Below are 5,161 nucleotides of genomic sequence, written 5' to 3'. Positions count from 1 at the left end.
CTATTTTAAGACATTATATGTTAACTCATGAGGCTTATATTTTAAGACATTATATGTACCTAGTGTACCTAGCTTTTGAAAATAGAAGGCTAAACTCTACGTTTCAGCATTAACTTGATTGTTCTATTTAGACCCATTGATTATTGTCACAAGCTTTTAAACATAACTATATAAGGAGTGAGTTAGGACATATATGTTAACCTTACATTAACTATAAACTACAACAAAAAGGTTGCACCAAGGTATTACAGTATTGTAATTATAGAAAATTGTCTAATTAACCCAAGTGGATGTATGATGATGAAGAGTTGCATTAGGTGAGTAAATCTCACCAGTGGCTATAGGAATATAGCTACATCACAATAGTTAGAAACTAGATCTACATATTTGTTAGAGTGAGTAGTTCAAGGGTCTTGATCCCATGGATACGGGTATGTAGGTAGCTTAGTAGGTGGAGTATGCCTCTAGTGTGCAGACACCTTGGACATAGTTAGGTAGCACTTAACCATGTATGCATGTATGGATGTAACTATTCTCTACTTAATAGTGTCATCCACATTGCGGGGGGTGGCAGTTGAGCTTGCACCTTCTGCAATACTTCATTTCTATTATTTGCACTCTCTAAATCAAAGGTATATAACTTTATCACTTGTAACTATAATTTTCAAATAGTACAAACCACAATAGTTTCTTATAATTATATGGTTCTCTTTGTAAGTTTATAAAATTGAAGTTTAAAAATTAATTGAATTTATGTACATCTTTTTCAAGTTTGATATTTCTCTTTTTCCTGACTCACAGTCCAACAATAATTTTTCAAAACACATACTAACCAGTCGAAGATTAAGCCAAAAAATTGTAAGAACGATTGTGCCAAAAGAGCTAAAAAACATGATCGGTGCATGATAATCATCTTTTTACACTCTTTTTAGCACAGTTGTTTTTACATTTTATGATTTTTGGTGAGAAAAAAATTCAAACTAAGCAAGTAGGTGATCCAAAACTAAATCATAATTGGTTGAGGCATGTTTTAATAACTTATTTCACATGTTATTGAATGTTACGTGTTTATGTGATATTGTTAATGAATGTTAAAGGATGAATTAATGTTAGATGTTAGCTTTGGACATTATGAGATTATTTTATGGATGTTCATAATTTTTTTACTTCATGTGATAATGAATGAATTCTATATTTTATTAATGAATGAATGTGAGATCCATCTCTTCTTAGGTACTCTTTCTAGGTTATTATACCATTTCTTAAGCCCAAAACAGATCAATTATGATTTGAAATGCAAACTTGGGTGCTTAACTTAAAGAATGAGCACACCAAGCGAAAGACCTCATGCGAGGGAGGATTATATGATTTTCTACATATTTTACCATATAGCAGTGCATTGTAGGTTCACATACATTCTTAAGTAGACATTTGTGAGCACTAGGCGTGGAAAGGCTCCATGCAAAAACATTTAGAAGAAAAAATGTCATGATGAACATTTTTGATGACATGTTTGCCAAGAACATACACAAGTTCCTCAAGGTGACTTCACATTATTAAATTTTCATGCTTTCCAACACCACTGCTCTTCCTCCATATCCTACAAAAATAAAAAAATGTTGCCTCCAACATTGTAACCATATGATAAATGGGAATAGCACATGCCTGAGCCATAACCTAGTTAAATTGGTTTAGTTGTTGATTAGATGGGTTGATTACAAATTCCTGTCGAACTGTTATCATATTAGGTACAATAAAATGAACAATCTTCTATTCCTAGCAAGTAGGATAGAATACAATTTTCTAAGGTGATAAAATTGCATATGCAGATGCATCACTTGAATGTCAAGCATGAAGCACATTCCCTAATTTATAATGAGTGGTTGGATATAAAGGTTCCATATACTGACCCAACAATGGAAGCCAAGGATGTAGTCATGCATGTATTAACATGCTCTCCTTGTGAGGATCCCAAGTATCTATTGTTGTTATTAATTTGGTCTAGTTGATTAGCTAGGTTGATTACAAATTCCTGTAGAATTTTCATCAAATTAGGTACAATAAAATGAACAATTCGTTGTTCCCAGCTAGCAAGATCAAATATAGTTTTTGAAGGTGATAAAATTGCATATGTGCATGCATCACTTGAATGCTAGGCATGAAGCACATTCCCTAATTTATAATGAATAGTTCGATACAAAGGCTCCATACGCTAGCCCAACAATGGAAGCCAAGGATGTAACCATGCATGTATTGACACGCTCTCTCTACGAGGATCACAAGTATCTATTATTGCTATTAATTTGGTCTAGTTGCTAATTAGCTACGTTAGTTACAAATTCCTATAGAACTTTCATCAAATTAGGTATAATAAAATGAAAAATCAATTGTTCCTAGATAGTAGGATCAAATATAGTTTTCCAAGGTGATAAAATTGCATATGTAGATGCATCACTTGAATGCTAGGCATGAAGCAAATTCCCTAATTTATAACAAATGGTTGGATATAAAGGCTCCATACGTTGGCCCAACAATGGAAGCCAAGGATGTAACCATGCATGTATTGGCACACTCTCCTTGAGAGGATCCCAAGCATCTAATGTCATTGTTAATTTGGGCATTCACTATATGATCCAGAATGTAATGAAGCACTAAAGTCAGTAGTAACTTCTTCAAAAAAATGTAGCATAGGTTCAAGGTCCCTTGGCTCCCAGAAATTTGTAGAAGCTATTCTCACTACTAGAAGAATAACTTCAATTAAGAGTTGAGTGTAAGGAGTTGTAGAAGCAAGTTCTTCTTTTGTGTAAATGCCATAATCACGAGGCTCATTCCCTTGCAAAAGTCATAACCCAATTAAATATACATATATATATATACAAGCCATAACCCAGTTAAATGGGTCTAGTTGCTAATTACCTGGGTTGATTACATATTCCTGTAGAATTGTCATCAAATTAGGTACAATAAAAGAAACAATAAACATTAGTTTTGTGTAGGATCTCAAGCTAAGTCACTTAGCATAGGTTGAGTGATTTTTATTGTTTAATTATTTGGATTCTAGAATATGTATGTAGCTGGATTAATTTTTTTATTGTGCTAAGATGTAATAAGCAAATAAAAAAAGATCTCTCTGTATACATCATACATAGATACATGTATATGTATGTATATATGTATGTATGTGTGTATGTATGTATGTATGTGTGTATGTATGTATGTATGTATATATCATGTGGAGATCTAGGATTTTAATTGTTGTGCCCTTGTGATTGTTGCATTTTGTTGTCATGCCCTTATGATCTCTACATTTCATTTCCATTCCCTTCTGATCTCTACATCTCATTCATTTTATTGTATCCAATATGATGACATTTCTATAGGAATTTTTTATCATGCCCTTGTGATCTCTGCATCCCAAGTATCTACTATTGTTGTTAATTTGGGCATCACTATATGATCCAGAATGTCATGAAGTATTGAAGCCAGTAATAACTTCTCTCATGTCTCAAGAAAATGTAGCATATATTCAAGGTCCCTTGGCTCCAAGGAATTTGTAGTAGTTATTCTCATTGCTGGAATGTTGAAAAGCTCATTGTTGAAGATCAAAGAGGGCGATTGGTGCAAAGAAGAAGAAGAAGGAAGATTGTTGTTTTCAATCATTGTTTGTTAATTGATGTCAAACCTACTATTTGTAGGAATGAAATTTTCTTATAAGATCCAAGTACTATTACTTATTTGATTGATGAAGAGGATTTGATCAACAAAGATGTAACAAGAGTACCTAAGGGAAAGGTTGAGTTATGATGTTGTAATGAAATGCAAGGATCAATTAAGACAATGGTTAAATGATGTATTGATAGCATACTCAAAGGTATAGAGGTTGGTCACAGTTAGAAAACATTGGAGGAAGAAGTTGTAACAAGGTTGACTACAAAGCTTAAACTAATATCATTAGTGGGTGCCAAAAAAGTTAGTTGAAGCCGAGCAAATTCTTAGTTGGAGCCAAGTAATAGGAAATTCTAGTGTGTGCCAAGTGATCTTCAGATGTTGAGTGAAGTTCAAGTGTCGAGCATCAGAAAAACTTAGTTGGTGTCCAGAAAAAATACAGTAGATGCCGAGTAACACAGTATGTACCGAGCACCAGTATTTCAATAGTGTCGAGCTGCTGCATTATTTCAAATGATGAAGATTTGCCAAATCTGAGCTAACAAAGTGGTTACTTTGAATTTTGTGAACTAGTTGGAAGATAAGGATGATGAGCTAATGTCATAGAATTCTATGTAAACTATTTTTTTAGGCGAATTCAAGAGGACTATTCAAGAAGTTTCTAGAGGAAACAAAATATGGGTTAGATGCAATGAATCCTACCTAATCCATATGAATTAAAATTAAAGAATGGAAGAATCAAGCAAGAAAAGGAACTCCAAGACTTCTATTTAAGGTGTCATAGGCTAAGAAGCAAATGTTGTTGATGTTGCTACTGTCAAAGAGCCAAATTACAAAGTGATTAGAAGGGTGTCAAGAAGGCATCTAGGTGAATAAAGAGCACATAGTCTCTTCTTCTACAAGTGGTCAAGAAGAGATTATTGCACTGGTACATTGAGCATGGAGACTTAATGAGACTAAGCTTGAAAGGAGGACAAGTTGTCAGAGTTGTAGAGATTGAAGACCAGGCAATGGTATGAGTTGAGAAGTGATCTAAGATCTGCAAGTTGAGTTGTATGCTATAGTTAGGTCAAAGATTGTCTAATACTCTCTAGCAATTGTATTAGATATGAAAATCCTATGGACTTAGGTTGGTTTAATAGCCATTTGTAAATCCCTTAATAGGGTGGCATTCCAAGTGAATGTTCTAAAGTCCTCTAATAAGGCCCACTTCAAATAGGGTGGTTAAATCCTCTAACAAGGTCACATTTAATAGTGTGTTTTAAGCCTTTAACAGTGTAGGCCTTTCACAAGGCATCACTTTAGAAGAGTGAGAATTGAGTAGCATGTTACTGGTGGTTTTTTCCAAATTGGGTTTCCATGTAAAACATTGTGTTATGTGTTGATCTTCTATGTTTTATGCTTGCATGTTGATTTACAGTAACTTGCTAGTTAGAAAAGTTAAAGCTTGGATGAATGATTGAATGAATGGGCTCACTATACTTAGTGAAAAGTT

This window comes from Cupressus sempervirens, chromosome 2 (genome assembly GCF_028749045.1).
Source record: "Cupressus sempervirens isolate cs-2001-9-10 chromosome 2, ASM2874904v1, whole genome shotgun sequence".
Classification (NCBI taxonomy): Eukaryota; Viridiplantae; Streptophyta; class Pinopsida; order Cupressales; family Cupressaceae; genus Cupressus; species Cupressus sempervirens.
The sequence above is the reverse complement of the archived record's forward strand: the minus strand, read 5'-3'. Positions refer to the sequence as shown.